Consider the following 9,783-nt stretch of genomic DNA (forward strand, 5'->3'; position numbering starts at 1 on the left):
TGCCACAAGGATCGGTGCTGGGCCCTCTACTTTTTGTCATTTACATAAATGATTTGGATGTGAGCATAAGAGGTGCAGTTAGTACATTTGCAGATGACACCAAAATTGGAGGTGTCGTGGACAGCGAAGAGGGTTATCTCAGATTACAACAGGATCTGGAACAGATGGGCCAATGGGCTGAGAAGTGGCAGATGGAGTTTAATTCAGATAAATGTGAGGTGCTGCATTTTGGGAAAGCAAATCTTAGCAGGACTTATACACTTAATGGTAAGGTCCTAGGGAGTGTTGCTGAATAAAGAGACCTTGGAGTGTAGGTTCATTGCTCCTGAAAAGTGAAGTCGCAGGTAGATAGGATAGTGAAGAAGGCGTTTGGTATGCTTTTCTTTATTGGTCAGAGTATTGAGTACAGGAGTTGGGAGGTCATGTTGCAGGACATTGGTCAGGCCACTGTTGGAATATTGCGTATAGTTCTGGTCTTCTTCCTATCAGAAAGATGTTGTGAAACTTGCAAGGGTTCAGAAAAGATTTACAAGGATGTTGCCAGGGTTGGAGGATCTGAGCTACAGGGAGAGGCTGAACTGTCTGGGGATGTTTTCCCTGGAACGTTGGAGGCTGAGGGGTGACCTTATAGAGGTTTACAAAATTATGAGGAGCATGGATAGAATAAATAGACAAAATCTTTTCCCTGGGATCAGGCTGTCCAGAACTAGAGGGCATAGGTTTAAGGTGAGAGGGGAAAGATATAAAGGAGACCTAAGGGGTAACTTTTTCACGCAGAGGATGGTAATATATGCACATCTATCTATGAACCGTCAAAAGACGATGGTCACTCTATGGCTTAGGGCTATGCCAATTGAACAGCAAACACTTGGAGGTAGTAGTGAACCATGTACAAATACAACAGCAAAATTTTCAAATGGCAGGATTTATCACACCATTACCATAAAGAAACAACCCAGTCAAAAACTAAGGCATACAAAATGACATAGGTTAATGGTAGACCAGAGGATTGGAAAGTTTATTAAGATGGTGAAGTTTGATGCTAAATATTGGTTTAAATTATCTCCCTTTTCCCTGTTATCATGACCGAATTGTATCCTTCAAGGATCGCACACGTACTTTATCTACTCTCTTTTGTTATACTTGATTGTTTTATATTTCTTGCCAACTTACTTTCATAATTAATTTTCTCTCTGTTTATTAGCCTTGTAGTCATCCACAGCTCATTCCTAAAATCCGCTGACTACTCTTAGTTAATGCCATTTTGTATGCCTTGGTTTTTGATTAGATACTTTCTTTTATGGTAATGGTGTGAGAAATCCTGCCATTTGAATACCCTGCTGTTGTATTGGTACATGGCTCACTAAACAAACCCACACTTAACATAAGCACCATTATCTTTTGAAGATTCATAGAATTATGTAGTTGGGGGACTGGTGAATTCTAAATCAAAGGAGGTTTTCAGTAAATGAGAATATATCATTCAACTCTTAAGGACAAGCCCGGGAACTATAGACCAGTGAGCCGGACATTGGTGGTGGGCAAGTTGGTGGAGGGAATCCTGAGGGACAGGATGTACATAATTTTGGAAAGGCAAGGACTGATTAGGGATAGTCAACATGGCTTTGTGTGTGGGAAATCATGTCTCACAAACTTGATTGAGTTTTTGTGAAGAAGTAACAAAGAGGATTGGTGAGGGCAAAGCAGTGGACGTGATCTATATGGACTTCAGTAAAACGGTCGACAAGGTTCCCCATGGGAGACTGATTAGCAAGGTTAGATCTTATGGAATACAGGGAGAAGTAGCCATTTGGATGCAGAACTGGCTCAAAGGTAGAAGACAGAGGGTGCTAGTGGAGGGTCATTTTTCAGACTAGAGACCTGTGACCAGTGGAGTACCACAAGGATTGGTGCTGGGTTCATCTTTTCATCATTTATATAAATGATTTGGATGTGAGCATAAGAGGTATAGTTAGTAAGTTTGCAAATAACACCAAACTTGGAGGTGTAGTGGACAGCAAAGGAGGTTACTTCTGATTACAATGGGATCTTGATTAGATGGTCCAATGGGCTGAGAAGTGGCAGATGGATTCAGATAATTCAGATAAACGTGAGGTGCTGTATTTTGGGAAAGCAAATCTTAGCAGGACTTATACACTCAATAGTAAGGTACTAGGGAGTTTTGCTGAACAAAGAGACCTTGGAGTGCAGGTTCATAGTTCCTTGAAAGTGGAGTTGCAGGTAGATAGGATAGTGAAGAATGTGTTTCGTATGCCTTCCTTTATTGGTCTGAGTATTGAGTATTGGAGTTGGGAGGTCCTGTTGCGGCTGTACAGGACATTGGTTAGGCCACTTTTGAAATATTGTGTGCAATTCTGGTCTCCTTCCTATTGGAAAGATGTTGTGAAACTTGAAAGGGTTCAGAAAAGATTTACAAGGGTGTTGCCAGGGTGGGAGGATTTAAGCTGTAGTGAGAGGTTGAATAGGCTACGGCTGTTTTCCCTGGAGCATCGGAGGCTGAGGAGTGACCTTATAGAGTTTTATAAAATCATGAAGGGCATGGATAGAATAACTAGCCAAGCTCTTTTCCCTGGGGTGGGGAAGTCCATAACTAGAGGGCATAGGTTTATGGTGAGAGGGGAAAGATAAAAAAAGAGACCTAAGGGGCAACCTTTTCACACAGAGGGTGTTATGCGTATGGAATGAGGAAGTGGTGGAGGCTGATATGATTGTAACATTTAAAAGGCATCTGGGTGAGTATATGAATAGGAAGAGTTTGGAGGGATATGGGCCGGGTGCTGGCAGGTGGGACTAGATTGGGTTGGGATATCTGGTCGGCATGGACGGGTTGGACCGAAGGGTCTGTTTCCATGCTGTACATCTCTATGACTGTACTGTAATTAAATACCAATTTTAAATAAGGTTCATGGATTTGAGTAGAAAAAGAATAAGTTTGTGCACAAATAGTCAAGTATCTCTGTCAGTGCTGAAACAATTTCTATCTTGAATACGTGTTGAGAAATTGCTGATCATAATTGAATATCTAATTTTGGATTTTAAATTTCCTACTTACTGATGAATTCTTCATTTATAACAAGTTAATTCATGCTGGTTGTGTGACCAGCTGAGTTATGACATTTGATGGGTTTGTGATTCTCAAGCTCAGCTGAAATCTGAGATCAGGAATTTGCCCAAATTGCTGCAATGACAGAACCATGTCGAATTTCCATGATTGGCTGAAGAAGTGGTCTTTGCAAATAGTTTTTAACTATAAAAAGACCAAATCAGGTTAATGCCAGCCTCTGCTTTAAAATGTATGATGTTAAAATAGTCATGGAGTGAAATTTATAAAACATATGCAAACATGTTGTAAAATTAATAAAACATGAATAAGAAATAACAGGGATTAAAACAGGATGAGAAAGATAGAAAAGATGGACATAATCTAGGGAATAAGAAAAGACAGTGAAAGCAGAAAAGTATTTGATATTCACAATTTGTGCTAATTTATATTTTGACAATAGAACAATAAAGTCAGTACTTCTAGCATTATTGTTACTATAATAAAATGATTCATACGCATCACAGTGCCTCAGCTGAAATTTTATGTAGCAGTACAGAACTTCTTGGTACTGATGGTGTTGTAAGGATTAAAGTGACAGTAATGATTAATGATTGCATTGAATAATACAACAGCAGTGATTAATGTTGGGGCTCTTGGGTCTTTCAGACACCTGGACACGATTACAGAGCCATTGGTTAAGCCACCATGATGACTTGTACTTGGAAGCTAAGTGTCATAATAAGCCACAATTCTGGCACGTTTAACAATTTCTCTTGGAGTTTAGATAACAGTGAAAACATCACAAAATAATTATACTGTGGACTTTCCCACAAGAGTCTGTATTATAACTAGATTCAAATGGCTACAGGTAATCTCAGTCAATCGGATGAATTTTCCATTAACTCAATGCAGAGGTGCTGCATTTTACACAGAAAATGATCTTCTTGAAGACTGTCAAGCTCCCAGTTCAATGTATGACTCTTTATTGTTAATTAACATTGATTTCTGTTCGGAAAAGTAAGTACTGTACTGGTGTCCACAACACCTAACAGGTAAGTCACAAGCAGCAGGCATAAATATCAAAATATACTTGGCAGGTTTTCACTAACCATTGAGAGGTCATTTTATTTTGCTAGACTCTTTTGGCAATTGTTCCTAATCTACCCTTACAATTTTATATTGGATATGCTCCCAGCTATGCATGACCCATGAAGCAGAAGCCAGCTTGTATTAATAATGAGAAAACTATAAGGGCTGGATTTTTATTCTATGTAAGCAAATGGGTTTTGAGTGAGTTTACAATGAGCAATGTTTCTGTCACCGTTGTGCTAAAAGTTAGTTGGACTAAATAACTTATTACACTGTTGTAGCATGCAAGGAATAAGCATCTCAACTCTCTCTCCATTTGGTTTGATTTGATTTGATGAGTAACTATAGTTTTTATTATAGGAATATAAAACCCATTAATGTGTGTTGCACTGTTGGAACATATTTACTATGGAAATAGCAATCTGATATTGTCATAATGCACTGAAAACTATGGAATATTGGCTTAATTATAATCCATAAATCTTCTTCTAATAGATTTCACCACTTTTCCTCTCTAAAATGTGATTTTTATATGTTGAAGAGGGTTAAAGGGTTAAATTCTCTTTCAGTGTCTTTTTTTGTATCTTTAACTATTTTTCTACTTTTATGTGTCTGATTGAAGAGAATCCAAATTTATGATTCCGGAGATAACTTCTCATCTACAGTGTTTCTAGAAAGCGTTCAACTGCTATACTGCAATGATAAAGTAGGATTCATACTGGTGTTCTGTTATAATCACCTAAACTGACTGGTGAATTATGAACAGAATTAAACTTCCAATTGTGTCCTAATAATAGTAATAAAATGAACTCAAACCTTTTGGATAATTGTGGAAACTCAGTTATTTTTATTAATTTCCTTTAGGGAGGCAAAGTTGCTTGCACAAATGTAGATTTGCTAAAGTCATTCAGATCCTCAAAACAATAAACCTCACTCAGTGATCAACATTAAATGCCAAGCTCAGCAGCAATTCTGGACCAATGTGAAGACTTATTGAAGTTGCTTTATCTGAAGCATATGGAAGCAAAGTAACTGGCACTTCATTAGTTTCACAAGCTTACAGTGTAACATTAAAAGGTTGAAATTTCCCAGATGTTAACTCCAACTTTTCTGGATCTTTACCTTTTCTGGGTGATTCTCATGACCTTGCAAGGAATAGTAGTTCTCACTTATACTTCTCAGTCAAGATCTGGTGTTTATGTCTTAGCTGGTATGCTGACTTTGGAGGAATACCAGTCTTCAAATGGTACATACACCCACTGAATAGTAATTAGACAAGTTTCAAGTGGTGTGGGATGTGCTGCAGCACAGTTTCACCAGAATGATGCCTGGATTGTAATTGCAGTGACCCAGTTGTATTCCCAAAATTAGAGATGCAAAACAAGTGGCTGTGAATTTCCGGTATTGAAGGGGGTAAAACTAGTGAAAGGCCTCCTACTTAAACCTCTAATTGTAGAGAATTCTTAAACCAATTGGCCAATTAACAGCTGGTAGGCATGGTCACTGATCACTCCACACCTGGAAGTGGGATTTGAGGTAGTGGGCATGGCAACACCAGGCTCAGATGACAATGCTGTCACCACGGTTCACAGTTTCCCAGCCCTGATTCAAAAGAGGTCAGTAAAAATCTGACACTATGTCAACCCCCGCCAACATCCATCAGTGTGTAACTCCCGAATGTCCATTAGTGTGTAACCCCTGAATATCCAGAGTCTGTAAAACACGCAACATCCCACAGAGTTTAACTATCCACTACCCAGCAGTCTGTGAACCCTGTATCATTTAGCAGCCAGGACTACCACAATATCCAGCAAGCTGTGATCACCTGACAGCAAGGTGTATTTAATACCTGCCCCTAGTATCTAGAGGCCTGTGAGACCCCATCACCAACAGCCAGCAATGTCAGATCCCCAACCCCAGCAGCCACCGTACTCACACAACAACCAGGGTCTTCACAAAGCAGTCAGAGTGAAAACCACAAGGGCACATGGGAGAAGCAAGATTCCATGTAGTTCCATGGAGCAGTGGCCAATCACCCAGTGTTCTCCACCATGTTTTTCAGACAAGGTGGGTGGTTTCACTCCACAGAAATAAAAGAAGGAGTTCTGTCCAATTAACCAAACAAACCTGGATGGTTGAAGTAGAGGAGATCAGATGCCATGTAATCAAAAGGGGAATCTGGTTGCAGTTTCACATAGAGATCACCGACCTTCTTTGATCTGCTAGGGGGCATGTCAGTCCCCTTTGTGGGGGCAGCAAATGGTTGGGTCAGGGTGTAGATGCTGGGAAGGGGAGGCCTACTGTGATGGCAACAAGAGCAGATGTCGCAGTACTCCCGAGGAAGGAATTGCTATTGTTTGTCAGGGGATGCCAGCCATATACCGTCAATCCTGATATGGTTGCACAAGTGTCCACCTGTGAACCATTGGTCACAGACCTACCTACAAACATGATTAGACATTGTGTCTGGTCTCTGACAGCCCATCCTTAAGATTATTCTTCTGTATTCACCCAGAAGTGGAGGGCCCAAAACATTGGAGAGAGAGAGAGAGACAGAGAGCCCAGATTAGTTCAATCGAGCCCAATTATTGCAATCCCAACTCCCAGGCAGGAGCATGTTTTGTAGCTGGAAGATTATCAGGACAGCCACTCCAATGCAGACTATGAGGCTGAAGTTCAATCACCTCATGGGAGAAGGCTCCGGGTGACCTGGAACATGGTGTTCATGTGTTTTCTAATGTACAGACATCAGTGTGAAATGAGGTCGATCCTGTGGGTTTCTGTAGACTGAGCCTGATCATTCTGTTCTCCAACCACAAGAACAAGAGAGATAGAATCTCTGGGGGACACTCACTCCGGAGGAGGTGCAGCATGCTTTACAGAGTTCAGGGTCATATCATTCAACTCACTTTTCATCAGTGTAGATATCTGAAGTCAAACTCACAACCTTGTTCAAACCACAACGTATATGCTGACCTGCTGTCAAAAGCTATGACAACTGAGGCCATGAAGAGTCAGAGGACTGTAGGTGGTCAGGATTACACTGATCCCTTTGCTGATGAAATGCCTTGGGAGCTATCTGTGAGGCAACAGATGCTGATTGTCCAGATTCACCTGCATGAGGATCTGGTGGATATTCCAGTGAGCATCCAGACCTTGGTTTGGACAGAGGAGAAACCCATCAGCCCCAGACTGCAACTCCCCATCCCCATCTGTGCTTGTAAGCCTGTCCATAGTGAGGTTCCATCCATTGGAAACTATATGGAGGCCCAGATAGGGCACACCAGTCAGTCAGTGGGATATGGTACTGCAAAAAGAAGAATTGTGCTCCTGCGATTGATTCTGGGTACACTGACTGTGATATTTTTTGTTCCCATATAAATGCTAAAGCTTGACTAATAGACTTCATCAGACACTGCAAGAAGGAACGAGGGATACATTGTTTTGTTCAAAATTGCTGAACTTTGAGAAGTAATTGTCTTTAGGTTATCTTATCAGGAAAGGCTTTAACGATAAGCCTTAAGATACTGAAGATGCAGATGCAGAGCACTTATTGTGTCTCCTTGAGACTTGAGAAACATAACTAATTGCTCAGTCATAACCAAAGCATTCAGGCTACAAATATGGACAATTGAATCAAAACTGAGATCGGCCAAAGAACATCAGAAAGGGAGACAAAAACAGGAAGTACTGGAGAAACTCTATATATTTGGCAGCATCTGTGGTGAAAGAAATAGAGTTAGCATTTCACCTCCCATCTGGCTCTTGTGAGGAAGGTGAGGAAAGGTGAGGAAGAATGATTTGCCTCCTTTTTTTTAAACCCTCTCTTGGTTGATGACAACTTACAGAGTTAAGGAGAAATTTCTTCAGCCAGAGAGTGGTGAATCTGTGGAATTCATTGCCACAGAAGGCTGTGGAGGCCAGGTCATTGAGTATATTGAAGACAGAGAGAGTTAGGTTTTTGATGGCCAAGGGAATCAGAGGTTGGGGGTAGAAAGCAGGAAAATGGGGTTGAGAAACCTATCAGAGCTGAAAATGTGTTGCTGGAAAAGTGCAGCAGGTCAGGCGGCATCCAAGGAACAAGAGAATCGATGTTTTGGGCATAAGCCCTTCTTCAGGAGGGCTTATGCCCGAAACGTCGATTCTCCTGTTCCTTGGATGCTGCCTGACCTGCTGCGCTTTTCCAGCAACACATTTTCAGCTCTGATCTCCAGCATCTGCAGTCCCCACTTTCTCCTTGAGAAACCTATTAGCCATGATTGAGTGGCAGAGCAGTCTTGATGGGCCAAATGGTCTCATTCCTGCTCCTTTGGTCTTATGGTTATAATATTTTTGTTTCATTTTAGCATGAACCTATATCAAATGACAATAAAAGGTGATTACTTCTGAATGAAGGAACCAATAGCAAGGCTTTGACTGAAAAAAAAAATGAATTTTATTACCAACGAACCCCAATGAGTTTAAAAAGGAATGAGCATCTGGTTACAGTCAGGAAGACTAAAGGCCACTAAGTTTAAATGTGCTCACAGTGCTTGGGTGTTAGATTTTTAACCTGAGAACACAGTTGCTTATTTGTTGACTGCTATCCCAAGCAGTGACAAATCTGCACCAGGCCTGACATCACAGTCTCTCCCAGCAATGGTCAAAACCCATCCCTCTGCACCTTTGAATCCAATCACATTTGAAAGTGGTGGCATGGTTTATTTTCCCCCAATTTTCCACAATGAGGCACTGCCAGAATTATAGTATGCTCTGCATTTCTGGAGAATTTCTGATCAGAATTACCTGTCTGAAAGGCAGACCATTTTTGTAGCATGCAAAAGGAGCTACCTGACTGTGACTGTTACTCCTTGGAAAATCCAGCCTTTCAAGTCTGCCAGGCATATCAGTTCTGTTTGAGGATTTTGGGAAGACTGTAGAAGGGAACTGTTCGAGGTTGGGGGAAATACAAGATGAGAAGATGTGTTGAGATGATTTCCAGAGAGGGTGAAGTCAGTGACAGTCCTGGAAACAGTAGACTTAAAACATCAGTACGAGGTATCTGCCCTCAAATTGCACTTTTGAATTTTGTGCTGAATGTCAATCATTGAGGCCAGAAATTAACATGGATCTGACCAGATGTGAATAACTTGCAGGTTCAAATTGGTCTAGAGGTTTTCTTTCTCCTTAGAAATACAGATAACCGGTCCCTGTGAGCAGCAGGGTGTCTTGGTTCAGGCTTTCACGGTGACATTCCTAAATTGGCAGAATGATGCCGTGTGCACCCAATCTATGTAAGTGCTTAGAAAGAATGAGGAAGTGACCCTCAGTGTGAACACAATCTAAAGTGTTTCCCTCAAGCAGGGAGGGAGATGACTATCCTAATATCTTGAAGCTTGACCTGTATTCAAAGATTAAAAATTCAAACAAATTATTGTTGTGGGATAACTTACAAGGCCCTTCAAATGAAGTGTGTGGAGAGTGGGACAGTTCTGGTCAGCTAGCAGTCTTCAACAGATAGCTCCATTCTTCAGATGGAAGACAGACATGGAGACATGGCAGAAAAGCAAGGGATGAATGGAGAGGGAGGTTCTGAAGAAGGGTCACTGGACGTGAAACGTTACCTCTTCACAATTGCTGCCAGACCTGCT

This window comes from Chiloscyllium plagiosum, chromosome 20 (genome assembly GCF_004010195.1).
Source record: "Chiloscyllium plagiosum isolate BGI_BamShark_2017 chromosome 20, ASM401019v2, whole genome shotgun sequence".
Taxonomy (NCBI): domain Eukaryota; kingdom Metazoa; phylum Chordata; class Chondrichthyes; order Orectolobiformes; family Hemiscylliidae; genus Chiloscyllium; species Chiloscyllium plagiosum.